We start from the raw sequence: 18,235 nt of genomic DNA on the forward strand, positions 1-18,235 counted from the left end.
GAATTCTTGTGTGTGCAGGTATTATCTAGGATTGTTAATACGTATCTATGAACACGGTTAATTGATAAGCCTGCACTTATCGGCTAACCCTGGAGGTGACACTCACCCACTCCTGCTGCTTTTGTGTCAGAGGTAGCGGGGGGGGGGAAAGGAGGAGGGAGCCATCTGCCCTTCCCCCTGCTACCTCCTACAGCACGGGAGAAGGGGTAAGCAGGCACAAGCCAATACATGCAGGAAGCCAGCTTTCAAACTGGCTTCCCACGCAGATCAGCTCTCATGGAACCACCTGCTCTCTGCATTGCTGCCTCTGTATCAGGGGAAAGGTGGGAGCTGGTTTAAGAGCCGGCTTCCTGCCAGTGCTGGCTCCTGCATGCCGCCCTGTGTGTAAACATGTAACCGCTAAAAAATTCAGCAGGGTTGAATAATGTATGTAAAAATAAATGTATTTTAACATCCCTAGTACTATCTGAATAAGGGTTAATGAATTAGTCCTCTTTGAATTTCACAGAGATGTGCAAAATCAGGAAGTAAAATAGAGTCTAAAGTTGTCAGATAAATTATTTGCCCAGTATTAGTGATGATCACATGGAGCAGTGTTTGTAATCCTCTCTGCTCCATCCAGCCCTGATCCAATAAAGTTCTTAAATACATGCTTAACTCTGAGAATATGAGATGTCCCATTGAGGTCAACATTAAATGTTAAAGTTAAGCACATGCTTAAGTGTCTTGCTGGATCAGGGCTTTAGACAATTGCCTTTTGGGAACTTTCTTGACTGTCGTGGTATCACCATTAGCTTTTCCTATAAATAGCGTAGCTGACTTGTTTGAAACACGAAAGCAACAATTTTATTGTCATAAAAATAACTGAAGAGAGAATTCCCGCAAAGGAATTCTGCGATGGCTGCAAGAAGAGCTGATAGGATGAAACTCTTCTACAGATAGTTACTCTCTTGCAGTAATCACACAAAAAACTGAAGTATAAACTACTGAGAATTTTATCAATTGATTTTTATCTTAAGTTTTCAGGCAACAAAATATAAACTGTAGCACAATAAAAAACTCCAAAACACAACAAAAAAATCTCTCCCTGTTTTAACATATTAACATAAAAAGTCACACATCTGGAATGTAGCTTTCAACTGCAGTCGTAATAAAAAAAAGATAGTATTAACAGCAATTGGGGGTCTACTCAATAAATATTGTAAAATATTTGCTTATTTGGGGAGACATGCAGGGTTTTTTGGGGTGGGGGGAGGAGAGGTTACATAGTTTTGCAATCAATTCTCTTCTCATAACACTAGCCTGAAATGTGTGGTAAGGAAATTAATACAACAGAATTGTCAAGCTTTTATTTTTAAACACTATCTGATTTAAACACAGTGTATATGGTAAGTTTTTTATTATTTCATGCCAATCAAAAGATCTGGATGGAGGCTCTTGACCCAATCTTTCCAAATTTTTCTCTTGAATAGTCTCATAAAATATATTTGGCTTGCTTGCTTGCTTTGACTTAACTGCCAATGCAGTGATAGTGATTCAAATCAAACTCTTCTTAAATTACTGCACAAAATATCACAGAGGGGTTACTGAAATGGCACTGATATTCAGTAGTCTGCACTGGCTTCATTGCATGAGGACCTTTCATAGGTGCTGGTGGTGCAGCAGCACTCCCTGCCTTGAACTGGCTTCCATCAGATACAAGCCATATAGTTTGGTTTAATAGCTTTCAGCACTCCCACTATACAAACTGTTGCAGCACCCCTGGATTTTAAACTAGTTTTTAAACTGGTATTAGATAAGAATGCAAAATAAAAAACACAACAGCATCCTCTAAATGTTACAGATTGATACAGGGTGCTAAATATTACATGAATTCACAAAGTTGGACTTCTTTTTATCTGAACTGGTGCATACAATATGTAATGAGTCAAAGTTCATAAACTCTTTAAAAGTTTTCAGTGTTACTATGGCTTTAAGAAGGTTAAATCATAAGTCACTCTGCCTAGTATTTTTCTTTAAGTCTTGCAAAGAAAGCATCTGGTAAGTCACTTGAATAGGCAGTGGTTGTACAAATAAAAAGACGCAAATTCACTGTGGACCAGTAAGGTAAACAAATTCCATAGTTAACTTTCTACCAAGGATTCCCTATCACAATTCCCCAGAAGTTCAGCTAAAGGGAGTGTTTAGCTGAATCTTGCTAGCTGATCTCACCAATAATTAGGGTGTGTAGGGAGCAAGGTGGTTTCTCAGATAGCCATGGCCTATGCTTTTCTGATAAAAACTAACAATTTGAATTGCTCCTGGAAATAATGATGATGCCAGGGCAGACTTTGGAAATAGGCATTATGTTGCTTAAGGCTGACACCACTAAGTAAACATGCAGCCATGTGCTGTTCAAGGTTAATGGCCTGCCCATCTTCAGATCAACCCCATGTAGTGCACATTTTAATAATCAAGATGGTAGGTCACTTAGGCCATTGGCCTGTATGGTGCTGTCCATTTCTGAAACAGATGTTTCCAACCATTTAGCTAAACACAGATGGAAAGCAATCGTTTGGGCCATTGAGGCCCACCACCTGCAAGTCTTCTGGAAAAAGGATGTGCAAGTGCTCTGAATAACTGGGACTGCCGTGGGAACGGCGCATTAGAAGCCGGGGGCAGGGAAGGATCAGGGTAGTGGCCCTCGAACTGGAGGGGACCCCAAGGCCCCTAGCAGGCCACCCAGTTACACGGACCATCAATCTTTTTCATATATTCTCCATCATTTGTTAGAGTTCAGATTTTTATAGTCTCCATTGCCTCTGAAAAGGGGAGAAAGGAGGCATAAAACAGACAGCTGACACAGTATGCAGGAGGATCATTGAGAAATGATGCATGTATCTTTTAGCTTTGTGGCAACCATGATGCAAAAATTCTTGCTTGAAAAGTGAAGTGAAATATAAGAACAGTGAAGTACCAGAGAGGGCAATGTCAGCCAGTGGAGTGCAATAAGTTGTCATTTGCTTTTCCAAAGTACATGGGAGCTATTGCACTTTGGCAGCTATTTTCTTTTTTTCCTTCTGGAGTTTCAAGCCTGTCTTGTATGCTGAACTAGGTTTGATCTGTTTAAAACATTGTGCTGTATTTAACTTCCTTCAAAAGCACAGACCCTTAAAAAAAAAAAAAGACCCACAACACAGTGAAATTATGTTGGGGGTGGGAGAAAGGCAGTAATTTTGCCCGGATAATGTTGTCATACTTTGTAAAGCCTTTAATGCTGGAATTTATTTATTAATGATGCATGGGTTATTACCCACCATCTGTCTTGTGTTAGCAGTGGGCTGTTTCAGATTATGGTAATGTGTTTCTGATTTGAGTTGTGTTGAAAGCCAGAACAAGGCATCGCATGTGCAGTCCTCTTTGAGGCCTGCTGTTTTCAATTCCTCTTCACAGAATGGGCTTTTATTTGATTTGTTATGGGGATTTTTTCTTCTGTTGCCAAAACAGCTGCAAGCCTGGAAGGGAAGGAGACACAGGGCCACATCAAACTTGTTAGCTCGTAAAAGAAACAGAATGTTCCAGGAACAAAAAGGGGGAGAGAGAAAGAGAATGAACGGAGGGAGTTCTGGAAGCCAGGAGGGACGGAAAGAAAAAGAGGGCAAGTGAAAAGATTTAAAAGCTTAAATGGGGTATTTGCTTTGCTTTCATACCAATGGCACATCAAAAAAGTGTTCTGCAATTACAAGTGGCATATAACAGATTGTTATGTTTTTTAATGTACTAGTCCAGTTAATACAGAAACAAGCTTCTCTTCAGAAAGGCTTTAACAGCCTTTATGCTAGTGCAAACAGTAAATAAAACATTTCCCCAAAATAAGCTGCTGCCAGAAAAGAAAAAAAACAAAACAAAACAAAACCAGGTTTCATCATGTGTCTGATGTTGCATGTAGGCTGCATCATGTATACGGCAAAGAGACAGAGAAGAGGAAGAAGGAAACAGGCAGCTCCCCTGCTGTGAATGTTCATTTTTAGGTCTCAGTCTGTCTCTCTCACTGTCAAGTTGTTGAACTGTGTTTCCAAGACTAAGTAAACAAGTGGAGAGACTGATTCCTTTCCATAACGTCTGGATTCTGGACAGCTTTGCACTCCAGCTGTATCTGTGGTATATTTTTAACCTGAAGAATCTGCTTGGAAAAACTTGTCTGTGCTGCAATATTTATAGTCAGCACTTCTTTTTGTAAAGGTAAGAATGTAAGAAAGAGGTAAGAGTCCCAAATCCTGATATAGGGAATCTTAAGATTATTTTACATTACATACCAAAGCCATCTCCAAAATTGTCTACAGACTATGGCCTGAACTTTCCTCACTCTGTATTACAGGCACAGGTTGCTTAATGACTTTACGTCACTGATGGTCTCAAATCCTTTTAGCCAAATAGTAGGGAAATTTCTGTTGATTAGAAACTAATTTTTTATTTGTATATTACTCTGTGTACCACAGGGTCTCGCTCTATAATGACACCTTATGTCCCGTGTACTGAGACAGTTAGAAAAATCTGATGAGCTCTGGTTAACAATCCCTACATTTGAACATCTAGTGGCAAAGCATTTTCAGCAGAAGGTACTTGATTCTGGAATTCACCTGCCCCACTACACTCACAGAGACCAAATTTTCTAACTTTCAGAGAATATTCAAAAACTCCATCTGTTTCTTTAAAGGGTAAACCTTAGAATGGTACATTTATGACGACAGGATGGTTTTTAGTTTGCATTTGCTATGCTTAAGAAGCAGAATGGTAGAAGAGGGTTTACAAGACTAATTTAAAGGTTTAGAGAGTATCAGCCTGCCTGCCTTGCTTCCCCTTTCTATTAAAATGGTTTAGTGTTAATAAGTGAGCTACAAAAATCCACAACCGTGACAATATACATAAAACAAAAAGAAATCAATGAAACCATCCAAAAATCAAAATCAGTACAGAACAGGGCAAGCTATCCTAGAAACACCTTATCCATGTCTGAGCCACAACACATATGTATACTGATAATTGAACCTATTCTCAGAGTTAGAGAACCAGACTCTCTCAAGGCATGTCTACACAGAGTGGCTACCCTGCATCTTAATAAGCTGCTTATTATTTCAAAATATGTTTCGAAATAACAGGCACACTATTTCAGCATCCCTGTAGCCTTCGTTCCACGAAGGTTAAGGAATGTCTCAGAATAGTGCATTATTTCGAATTTTGGCACTGCGTAGATGCACCAAATTTCAAAATAAGCTATTCCAAAATAGAATTGAAACAAGATACACAATTAGCATAGCGCAAATTGTGCATCTTATTTGAAGATTAGGGTGCTGTGTAGACACACCCTTACAGTCCAAGTAAACATGAAAAAGCTGCCTATAGAAATTTCAGTGCTCTCATGTGTTCTCACATTTTTTCAGTACATATAGGTATGTCTACACATCAAAGTTAATTCAAAATAACAGCCGTTATTTCGAATTAACTTTCCTAGCGTCTACACAGCCAAACCGCTATTTTGAAATTAATTTGAAATAGCGGAGCACTTATTTCAAATTTGGTAAACCTCATTCTATGAGGAATAATGCCGAATTCGAAATAGCTCATTTGAAATAAGCACTGTGTAGCCCCTTATTTCAAAATAGGGGGCCTCCAACCCTTCCCGATTTCCCCTAGTAGCCACTCTGGGCCAAACCAGGAAAACTCCTCTCTTCTCCCCCAGCCCCGGAGCCCTTAAAGGGGTAGACTCTGTCCACACTGCACATGCCAGATCCAGGACTTCCAGCAGTCACTGCCCGAGCTAGTGGCCCCACAATGAGCTGGGCAGCCAGTGCCAGCCAGCTGTCTACCGCCCAGTCACCCAGCTCCCAGGAGCCAGCCAGGGGCCAGAAATGGCGGGCACCTTCCTGGACTAGTGAGGAGATCAAGAACTTCATTGAGGTTTGGGGGAAAGCCTCCAACGTCCATGATCTCCACACTAGATGGAAGAACGTAGCCGTCTACGGCTGGATAGCTGCCACCTTGGCCACAAAAGGACACATGCACACCCAGGAGCAGATTCGCATGAAAATAAAAATTTACAGCAGCCGTATGCCAGGGCCACACGGGGCAGCTCCCCAACAGGGGCAGACACCTGCCCCTATTTTTGTGACCTGGACTGCATCCTGGGAGGTGAGACAGTCCGTGCCACCCCAGGGGGCACCGATCCAGGAGCAGAGGTCCCTGACCAGGGCGTGGAGGAGGAGCCACAGGAGCTGAGACGGAGGGTGCCACGGCGCCAGGACCTCTGAGCCATCCCAGCAGCAGAGTCACCAGGGTCATCCGGGGAGGCCACAACATGTGAGTGCCATCACTGTACCCTTCTTGGGGGGCGGGAAGGAGGTGTGTGGGGGGAAGACCAGGGACCCCGCACGTGGGCTTTGCTTACCACGGATCATGCAGCAACCTGTGCATGTGCAAGCACATGCCATGCCACCCCATGGCAGGTGGCTCTAGCTGGCTGCCACATAGGAGCCTTGGCCTGATAGCCAAGCATGTGTGTGAAGAGACATGACATGCTCCTGACCCCGGGGCAGGACACAGCAGGACACCCTCCCTTCACAAGCCCCCTCTACACAGAAGCAGGGGACATCTCCCCCCCACCTCAGTCGCACTATACACAGAACAGAGGCATGGGTGCCATCTCGGGGCAGCTCCCACTCCCGGGGATAGCCAGACATTCCGAACATGGCCTCTGTGAAAGCACAATGGGTCTGACAGGGCAGGACACGGTCATTCTCACCTCACAAAGGGGGTCTGGGCTTCACGCACTGTGTCTTCAGGGAGAACTGACCACTTCTCTTGTTTCTCCACAGCCACACCAGCTGCGAGTGCAGGGTGCACCACCCCACCCGGGACATGCTCCCACAACCGAGGGCTCCACAAGACCACCCGAACACTGCAGGGGTACCAACAGCAGCACCTGGGGGCCCTGCAAGCCGTGCACCACACCATGGAACACTGGATGCAAGAAGATCGGGAGTTCCGGCGGGAGCTGCTTGCTCAGGGTCGTGCCACCTGCCAACACTTGTAGACCCTGATGCAGAGCGTGCTGCATCCTGCCGCTCCAGCGCCTGCTGCCTCCCCAGCTACTGCTCCTCCTCTCACTCCTTCTCCCCCTCCCGCTTCTCCCTCCACACCTTCCTCAACCTCCACCCCCTCCATCCTTTCCTCCCCATCCCCCTGGGGATGCTGAAGCCCCCACACTCACTGTCCTGGGAGAGAGTTGGCCTGGCGAGACCCCTACCCCTGAATTTCCCCTCCCCCTTCTTCCCCTTGCTTCCAGCTCCCTCCTCCCAGGTTTACCCCTCACCTTTCCCACCCTCTCTCCTCCCCTCTCCTGCCTCATTCCCCCCCCCCCCAGTTTTGTTAAATAAAGAGAGTTTGTATTTATGAAAAAATGTGTTTATTTGACATCAGGAAGGGGTGGGGTGGGGTGGGGTGGGTTGGGGGGAGGGTGGGTAAGTGGAAGGATGTGAGGGAGGAATGAGGCACAAGCCCCCAGTGGGTCAGACCAGGGAGGCTCTTAGTGTTCCTCAGAGTGGAAGATCTCCGCAGGGCCTCCTGGATACTGACAGCCCCCCGATGGACCTCCCGGATGGTAGCCTGCAGAAAGTGCAGCCAGGCTGGTAGCAACATGTCCACAAGAAGCTCCAGAGTGCCCAGGGGCACTGCTGGCTCCAAGCTGCAGAGTGCTATGGTGTCCCGAGTGAAGGCAACCAAAGCACTCAGACACAAATGCTTTGCTGTCCCTCATCGAGTTAGGCAAGCAAGCAGGGAAACCTGACAACCAGCTGCCCGGGGGGTAGGGGATATCCTTTTAAGCACAGGCCTCAGATAGCTCAGGCAGCAGCCCCACACAGTAAGTCCTGACCTGATGCCCTGCCTGACCTACTTCCAGACAGCCTTAAATGCAAATCAGCATCCACTCAGTGTGTAAGAATGTACAAAATAACAAAATGCTATTTCGAACTGCATTTTGTGTGTAGACACGTTATTTAGAAATATCTTGTTATATAAATAACTATTTTGAATTAAGATATTTTGAAATAACGCTGTAGTGTAGATGTACCCTATGATAAGAAGTGAGAGAGACCTTTTCTCTACATATTCATATACAGGAAAAGGGTTAGTTCCTAAACACTAGCAGAAAAACAAATATCAGATTTCTAGTGACAAACTATAATTAATATCTGTGCGGAATTATTAAAGGAGATTAGAGGGAAAAAATCCTATACTTTAAATTAAATAGCCATGTTGTCTCAGTATTATTCATCTTAATCTTTCACCTGCTATTCATTTTCTTCTAAAGCCATTGTTTGTTTCAACAAAGGGTAAAGCAGCTATTTGAAGTTGTTTACATAGTGCAAATAAGCGCACAAACAGGAGGGAAAATTTATGTTAATTAGATGCAGGCTTGAATGGGATGACAAACTAATGTTGTCTGGGTGCCTGTGAGTGCACCAGGACTTGAATCAAGCCCAAAGTCTATAGAAGACTCTCTTGTACTTTAAGAGATGTTGGATCAAGCCCCAGATATAAACTTGTGGCTTGATTCTGTATCGCCTAAGTCAGTGGGAGTTTTGTTAATTTCAGTGGGAAAAGGATCAGGGTATCCATATTCATTCATTCCCTTGTACTTTACTCTTCAATTGCACATTTTAAAAAACATGTTTTCTAGATATGGTTTTGCTTATCTTTTTCAATCCAATTATAGAGTCTAAAGACTGTTGTCTTTAATTCTGGCTTTAAAATAATAGAATAGAATGTAAATATAAACAGAGCTGGAGCTAGACTTTAAAGTGATATACAAATGATGGCCACCATCTTAGCCACTTCTAGGGGGATCCTCCTCTGCTGAGTGTACAAGTCTCTGCATTTTGAGCTAAAGATCCAGGCTGTTAAGATGAGAGCTGTACCTGACCCATGTTCTCTGTGGATCAATCACATGGGTGGACATGTAACATACATTGACAATTAGATTATATGTATGATTTGTGATGATCCTTTATACAGGAATTTACCTTTATTCCTAGAGCTGAAAGAACTGGAAGGAAAAAATCAAAAGATTTAGATCAAATGAGTGGAAAGACAAGGTTAAATTATAAACTCCCATTAGAATTGGACAACATTTTTGAATTGTTTAAGTGTCAAGTAAAATTTCATCAGAATTTCAAACAAAAAATATTGGGAGAATATTTACCATTTCACCCTACACTACCACCTGGTTTTCCAAGCAGCTCCAATAAAAATGCCTCATTTTGGACAGGCTATAACCTTGCTTCTTTTTTTGGCTCTTGCAATATTTTGAAAGCTCAAGTAACTGCGATAGTGATTTTGCACCTTCAGTTATGTGTAAGGGCATCTGATGCAATTTACATATCTAAGTAATTGTCTAAGTAATTGAAGCAACCACATAACATTAGTTAGAAATTATTTGAACTGTACCAGATCTTGATTCTGGGAGAATACTCACTACCACAAATTATGGCTCCTATTAGTCTAACTTAAACAACTGAAAATTTCCCTTGATGCCAAGTGGGGATGTGCAGTTAATGAAAGATTTATGCAACTTGGGTTATTTTTTGTTGACTATTAGTTGTAGAACAAATAGGAGGTATATATGATTGTTCATGTGAACAATCGCAGTAGCGTTTTTAAGAATTCTGATGAATAAAAATGAGAAGCTTCTGAGGAAGAGGAAAATGGGGCAACATTCCCTTACCTCACCAGACTAGAACCATAATTTAAAAATAGATATAAGTTAGGGATGTGATAGTGTACAGTTAACCAATGAGCTCATTGATTAACCTTCATGGTTACATGCAAGCCACCCTCCTGTACTGCTGCCTCTGTATCTGAGTCAGACGCAGGAGTGGGGAGGAGGTGGAGAAGTGGCTCCATGGGAGCTGGTGCTCATGGGGAGCCAGCTTAAGAGCTGACTTCCTACGTGCACCAGCTCCCCATGTGTGCCAGCTCCCGTGGAGTCACCTCCCCCCGCCCCTCCCCCCGCATGTAAACATGTGACTGCTGAAAATTTCAAAAAAACAAAGACACACACTTTTTAACAGAATAAATTCTTGACATAAACAATGAACCAAATTCTGCTCAGCCTTATGTTCTGTGTAGCTGGCTCTGAAACCAAGCTGAGTAGAAATAGCAGATGTAGTAAGTTAAGGGTCAGTAACATGGAGTCAGCAGGCCTAAATAGAGGCCTGTAACATGAAAGCAGCAACAGGCCTGCAATCTAGTGAGCAAGACTTTGGCTCAGTTAACACAGGAGCCAAGAAAGAGGCCCTACTGATGACTGTGTAATTGTGTATGTTATCGAGCATGTAAGGACACAGGGAGGCACTAGGTACAGATTGTAAGCCAAAGGGGAGTAACAGAACATCTTAATAAGAAATGTCTTAGTACACAGACTCCCTAAAAACTAATGCACATACCGACCTAGGTTCAGTACCGGGTCGAGTTTGACAGCATGAAGGACAGTAAATAAGCCCCACTTCCATAAGGTGAGGGGTGGTAACTAGGCGACAGAGGGTGGTAACCTGGTATATAAAGAAGTGATGTAAGTTGTTTGTACCTGTCTATAAAAGGACACCACAAAGGGTGCTCTCTGGCCGACCTTCTGGGGGGGGGGGAGTGGGCGCATTAGGCGCCTGAATGGCAGGTGTCATTGCCTGAACTTACAGAGTGCACAGTAGCTTAACTTTGACTAACTGCTCTTAATATCTGTTATACGGCAATAGGCCTGCCCGATGTTGGTACCTTGTCAATGCGGGCCATAGTGCCCAGTGGTGTAACATTGTACTGATCTGTTACCAATTGGTAGAGCTTCGCATTTGACAATAAACCTGCCTGACTGATTTCAAACCTTGCCTGCATCTGTTGTTTCCGGGGCCTCTCAGAGATCTCCTGTGTTCACCCAATTGCACGAGGTCTAAGACTCTAGATAAAGGGAGTACTGATGATTACGCACGCAGCCGAAAGTTTATCATCACCGACGGAGTAGAAGTCCTGTCAGGAGGGAGCCAGGACGACCCTACCCAGACGACACTGACACTGACAGTCCAGACCACCAAAGGTACGACAGCAGAATGTGGCCTTACATTGGTAGCCTCTTTTTTTTTTTTTTAAGCTCAACTCCATGGGTTTTTTTAGTCAGATGCCATACACAATTTTCTCTCATTGATATCAGAGTCCTCTGATTGCCAGTGTAAGATGGGCTTCTCACCAAACCTTATTATTTCATAAGGAAAATACCATCTCTCTCTCTCTCAGGGTAATACCTTCTAAAGACTGTGGTAAGACAAGCAAAGATACAGATTTAAGTTTTCATAGACAAGATCTGCCTCAATGTGTTGGTATCCACACTTTTCATTTGCAGGAAATGTGCACTTAAATTATCCTGGAAACCAGTTACATAATAAGTGAATGACTATGCCAATAAGCTAATTAAAACTCTTTAATTAAACAAAACTATGTATTTGAACTTCTTCCAATGCTTGGCCCATGAAGCTAAACCAGAGGAGATAATTATATGCAGTACACAGGCACTACAGCATATTTTGACAGATTGCAAAGCAGGACTCATTAAAATACCAACCTCAAACTCAAGCCAGAAATGGCATCAAGTCTACCGATAACAGTACCTGTAACAGAACATTTTTTTCTTGGTTTATGTAGAGCTTTGTTTGAGTTGTTGTCTTTCTTTCACACTGTATAATATGAGTCAGTGATCTGTATAATTCTTCATGTCATGGAGGCGTCTCATGTGGGTACATAGTTTATGGTGTCATGTGGACTGTATAAAAAACCTACTAAACTGGCAGATCCTCCCTCCCTCCTCCAATGCGTGTGAACAACAGTTTTACTACAAGAACCACATGGTGCACATGTGACTCTTTTCTCCCAGTTCTCAAGTTCCATTCTATGAAACTTCAAGCTAGTGCTTCTGAAATCTGGGTGGTAAGGCTGTACTTTCAAAGACAGACAGAGGCCCTTTAATAATGTCAGATGAATACACAATAATATAGAGCATTCAGGAAACCACATTCTGCTCTAAAAGCACACCTCCCCATTGACATCCAAATGTTTTCTGGCACCGTCTGACTAATGGCAAAATATGCCCCGTTGCAACAACTGAATTGTTCTGGAATTTGGAGTCAACAGGACCACAGGGACAAAGAGGAGGAAGACTAAAAATGTGAAGGATCACTTAAGTTTTTATTTCACATATGCAGCCTTTCAAATAGGGCAAAGGTGCTTGCTTATGTTTAGCTTATGCATAAGGTAGCCAGATGTCCCTGTCTGTCAGGGCAGTCTGAGTTTTAAGAGAATATTCTACTTGCTATTCCTTTTAGGAGCTCCAATTTACCCACTCCCTCCTCATAGCAGAAGGAAGAGAAGAAAAAGTCAGATTCATTTTCTTCAGAAGATACCACCCCCAGTATGTCAATGACAGTAAAACAGTAATAAAATATAGTTATACTTCTACAGGAGCTTTATGCAAGGAACACAAAACCATTTGCAAATACAAACCAGAAAGCCCCCTTCTGCCTCCTCAGCAGTCATTGGTTATAGGGCCATTCCAGGGATATACTGAGAATGGGTTGGAGTAGGAAGCAGCCAGATCAGTGCTAGGAACGGGATGTGCTTAAAGCAAATCATACCCTTGTGGATTCTGTATATCTGCAATGGCCCATAGGGATACAGAGCAGCCCTCAGGGGTTAGGTTTGGACTTATGTTGAGTTGTTTAACTGACATTAAAAGCTTGCATCATGTTGTACCACTCACATGTACACCTACTTCTCTGTTAATACACAGTGCACTTTTGGGTAATTAAATGTATTTATTTACATACATTTATGCTGCCCAATATTTTTACAACATTAGAGTAAATGACAAAGGACTTTACTTAGAAAACAGCAAATATAACTTGAAAATTCTATAATGTGTATCTGTATTTTTAAATTTCACATCATTATTTGTAAAACCATGACATCAGAGCCCTTAAACATTAATTTTAAGAAAGAAAATGGGAGTACAATGACGTTGCCCCACTGCTGGTTTCAGCAAGGCAGAGAAATTCAGCCTAGACACAATATGTTGCACCCTTCAGGGGCAATGGCAAAACATACCTCATCTCCAATGAAAGGTGAAGACAATCCTTAAGACCCATGTCTTAGTGGACACACGAAAAACAACAAAACACAGAGCTTTTTTCTTTAGTGTGGTGTTCCTAAGGGATGGGCCTTTGCTCAGAAAGTTGCCCTGATAGAGCTAGAGACCACTTTGTTCTTAAAGAGATAATCACTAAAGGACATGCTTCATCCAGAGACCACTTCTGTTATTGGTGGAAGGAGAACTGTAGAAGCACCTACATAGATACTTTCTAGCACTCAAGAATATGTCTACAATGCAATTAAAAATCAGCTGTTGCCCATCCAGGCTGACCTGCGCTTGGGCTGAGGGGCTGTTTAACTGCAGTAGAGACATTTGGGCTCAAGCTATAACCCAAATTCAGGGACCTCCTAACTTTCAGGGCCCTCGAGCCTGGCCTCCAGCTTGAGTCTGAATTAAGTAGCCCATTAGCCCAAGCAAGATGGCATGGATCAGCTGCTGGTGTTTATTTGCAGTGTAGATATACCCCAATACTCACTGTCAGGACCTTGGTCAGCTCTCTGAAACTGTTATCCCAAAAGAAAGCCACAAGGTGCTGAGTCTCCAAGCAGACTGAAGTCATGTCTACACCACGGGTCCAGACAACTGGCATATCCTAGGTACTACAATATATGTAGTTGAAGTGCAGCAGTAAGAAATATCAGGTATTTGACTTAGACATCACTCTTCTTACAAAGGCCTTTTATTAGGGCCAAATTGCTAAGTACTTGGCTAGCCTATATCAGTGGTGTTTTAGCAGGTTGAAGAGCTGGAAAGCTCTGACTGCTAGGTCAGCCATTCAGTCCAGCTTCCGTAATCCAGCTGGCTATCCTGCATCTTCATTGCCTCCAGAAGACACCAAAAGGTCAAAAGTGTAAGGTTTCAATTCGAAAAGGAACAGACACTAAGCTAGAGAATGATAGCTGCAGCTTAAAGAACCCACGAGTTTGTATGTTGATCTAGCAGCTTGGGTTTTAGCCCACAAAGGTCAAACGAATTAGACATTGGCCAAGGAGTCGGGGATTTGATCAGGAGTCAGAAGTCACAGGCATCTGAATGTACTCAATTCATAAGGGATCATCCTAACATTGTACAACAATATGGTTTCCACTCTGTTTCAGTCATATAATAGCTGTATTTCTCATTATTTTCATTTTACCAAAGAAGATTTAAACTCAGCATGGAGAACAGATTCCTTTGTAACTTAGACTAGGGCCAACGTGTCTGGCAGCAGGGGAATCACAAGAATTCATTTAAAACTCGAGTGACTCCAGGGGGTGGATTGCTGCACCCTCAAAGTGCCCCCTGGTTGTTAACTTGGTTCCTTGTTCATCCAGGCTCCCCTCATGCTGAGACAGTAGCAGTATCCTGGGCCTTAAATTATATATCAAGAAAATCTAGTTGGGGATTTACTTGTGACTGTCTCATGTGGACAGGGTTGAAATGTTTAACAGTTTCAAACGCTTGAGAATATTTCCATGGGCATGAACAGGTTACCATAGTTATTCCCCTCTCCGATGTTAGTCCAAAGACAACTTTTTACAGAAAAACTGAGCATGTGTAGTAACAATACAAGTTTCCCTCACTGCGTATCTGTACATTTAAATATATGAGCAGCTATCTCATGTGGCCAACATCATCACTGGATATTTATAATACATCTGACTATGGGAATGCCCTGTGAAGGCACCACCTCTTGGAATGAGGGGACAGTTCTGCCTTAGTGTCTGTTAAGTGCTTGATCTCTTAGCTGAATCTCTGTAAAGGATGCAAACTAGTGATATTTCCAGAGGAGGTTTTTTGGCGATGCATTCAGCTGTGCAATAGGAAATGGACTGAGAGTATCACACTCACTTCACAAACAGACATAGGTCAGTTTCTATTTATCAAAGAGCTACATTGGATTTCACTCAGCAACCAAGCAATGGAGAACCCATTAGCTTTTACATACACACGCACACACACACACACCGCACATTCATGCATTCTCTGCATCTGCCAAAAGTAGATTCCAGATGGGAATTTACTACTTTTCTTTGTGGGTGAACTTGTTTTATGTGCCCAAAATATAGGGAAAGAAGAAAAATGGCCTTTGCCCATTCAGCTTTGAAAGCAAGTCATGCCTCATCTTTCCAATGGGGGAGGGGAGGGCGGAGGAATAAGTGGTATTTTTTTTAAAAAAAGGAAGGTTGCAAATAGAACAGCAAGGTCATTTGCACAGACTCTGCATCTCCATGTAAGGTAATTTGATTGTTTTATTTGCCTTAGTGGCCCTCCCTTTCAATAAATGGATTTGTTTTGAAAACAAACCCTACCAATCATTTTCCTTTGCTTTGGTGCATTGGTTTCCCACATACTTATTTTAAATTGAGTGACAATTAAACTTAAAGCACACATTTCCATAACAACATTCCTTGTAATGAAACCCATCTTTTAATGGAAAAGGCACTGCCCTCTTAAATTAAAAGTATGGAAAATAAAAACCACATATAAAAGTGCACCAAACTATAAAAAAAACCACTCACATGCATTTCACTAAACAATGTGACGAAGCATACTAAGATACACAAAAAGTTGCACTAATTAAAAAAGTTCACTGTGGAAAAAGAAATGCCATGGACAAATCTGCTTCCAGTTAAATAAGCAAACAAAAAGTTAAATCAAGGAATAATATCCATGTCATGTCAATCTGGTATTCTCAGTACATATATCTTTTTAATTCTAATTTCATCTCAATTCATTTTAAAATATTTAGATCTGCTTTTATTTTCTTTCCTGTAAATAATTCCAGGATTAGTTCTAAGTAATTACAAAATGAATATCAGAGTAAGCTTTACTAATTTAGGTTAGAATCTTTTTCAAACCAGTAAATAATTTGCAAGGTTTTATGAGGTTATTAATGGAAAAACAATTCTAATTATCCAAGCTCTCCATAGCCAGTGGTTCATCTCCAGCAGAATGAAAAGAAACCCACAAAGTATTCCCACCAGCAGACTTGGAAACGTGACAGACATTATAAATGTTTTTGAGCTTTAAAGACTTGTTCAGGGTTTGGGACGTTTTGCAACTGTTATGATCAAAAAGTAACAATGACCCCCAGAAGTGTGTTAGGTGTGGTTGGTTTGTTTGGTTTTGGCACCCACTGCATGGAGTTAGGACCTGGTAATGGAAAGGAGTGGGGATGCCTGCCTACTCCAGATGTCAATAAAACAATGTATTTTTTCAGAGTCATCATCCTAATAATGCACTTAACTGTATTTACTGGCTTTCATTCAAGAATTTTAATGGATTTACTCATACTGGATTCTTAAGTCAAACAACCTGAATAGTCAGAAAGATATTCTTCTTATTTTACTGATGGGTAAATAGAGGAAGAAAAAATAAGGGCCTAATTTTTTCCTTTTAAAGACTATGGACATTCTGCCATGGCTTAAGTGACAACAGGATCTGGCACTACTTGCCTTGAAAAGTTACACCATCACCTCCTGTCAGAGGACTGAATAGAGCCAAGTGGCCCTGGAATAACCACTAGATGATATAACCTTTTATACATATTGATTTCTGAGTTAACATAGTTGTTTGTTTATTTGTTTTTTCCCTGAGATAAATGTGTGGATTATGGCAGCGTAACAAAAAACAATCGCTGAAAAAACGTTGGCGCTAGATGATTTAAAAGGAAAGATGAGTTCTGGCACATCTTTGGCTAAACAATTTAGGCTTGGCACAAATCAGCCAGTATGAAAAACACTAGCTTTTTTTTTTTTTTTTTTTTTTTTTAAATAGCAGCAAGTTGGATATACTTCTGGAAATACCACTTGAGTATTATGAAGCATTTATACTGATTTAAAGCTTTGGTTTGGACTGCAAACATTCAAACAAGATGGTTTGAATTTAAGTTGTTCTATGGATTCTGGTTTCACACACATTTCTAACAATTATGAGGATAAAGGAATTTGACTAAAAAAATTTTTTTGTAATAGGTGTTCCAGAAAAAGGGAACATGCATATTTGTATTATTGCATTATTAAATGGACAATTGTCACAATGTTTGCTACTTATGAATATAACCACACATCAAGAACCAATAAATATGCCCCCAAACCCACCCTTGGTAGCATGTGAGCACATACTGTGACCACATGCAGTCCTATAGGCATTGGTTATACTTTGTGTGAATGTAACAATTCACCAGCATATATTGGTTGAAGGATCAGAGCCCTATTGTCTGACCCAAAGCCCACGAAAATAATGGGTCTCTCTCCATGAGCTTCAGTGATTTTTGAATAAGGCCTTGAGTGGGTAATTTCACATATATAATTGAAGAGAGTATCTCTGGCATTTAGTACATTAAAAGAACCAGAGCCTTTGAAAAGAAAAAATTAAGAAAGGATGTGTTAGTTACTGGCTAATATTTGCCATGCTCTGATCTTTTTGTATTTTATGTTACCTTAATTATCAAAAGCTCAAGATAAATCAGATTTGAATTCCTCAATATAATCCAAACAATCTAAATTCAAATTGACCATTCTAAAAAGTCTGATCTAGGCATAGATCCTGGCTTTTTAAAATTTCTTAGTGAAACTTCATTTTCGGTAACAGTATTTGGCTCGATGCTCTTAATTCATCATCTCACTTATTTCAGTTCCATTGTGGTGCTATTTGTTATATCACACTGTAAAAAGATCCAATGGTAACTGTAGCTGACACTATTGCTAAACTCAATTAATTTTGCTTTATGTTTATTTCTTGTGAATTTACAGGTCATGAAAGATGGTGGTTCTGGATCTAGAGACAAGTGGATCTGTCTCCGAAGTCATAGCTCTGTCCATAGAGCCAATGCAACTCTCCTACCAGTGCTTACTGGTAACCAGTGCCCACCCAGCTGGAGCAGCCGAGCTCACCGTGACAGACTGTGGGTGGGAAGTGCTCCAGCCAGGCTAGGCCCATTGAGCCATACCTTGGTGGAGCAGTCCTCTGCCTGCTCCATGGTAGGTGGTTTGTCGGTCAACATTTTAAATGCTATTTTACATCCCT

The 18,235-nt window shown here is 41.7% G+C and overlaps 1 long non-coding RNA gene across 2 annotated transcripts in view; it reads right to left on the reverse strand.

The window, feature by feature from the left end:
* LOC142829848 (uncharacterized) overlaps positions 1–18,235 on the reverse strand; it is an 85,268-nt gene that overhangs the window by 10,884 nt on the left and 56,149 nt on the right. The window contains exon 3 of one of the 2 annotated variants that reach the window (XR_012904707.1): positions 1,059–3,494. The exons of the other annotated variant lie outside the window; for it this stretch is intronic. This is a non-coding gene — a long non-coding RNA (uncharacterized LOC142829848). Of the gene's footprint in view, positions 1–1,058; positions 3,495–18,235 lie in introns of those variants that run through there. 2 annotated transcript variants of the gene reach the window in all.

Source organism: Pelodiscus sinensis, chromosome 6 (assembly GCF_052426305.1).
Source record: "Pelodiscus sinensis isolate ZL-2025 chromosome 6, ASM5242630v1, whole genome shotgun sequence".
Taxonomy (NCBI): domain Eukaryota; kingdom Metazoa; phylum Chordata; order Testudines; family Trionychidae; genus Pelodiscus; species Pelodiscus sinensis.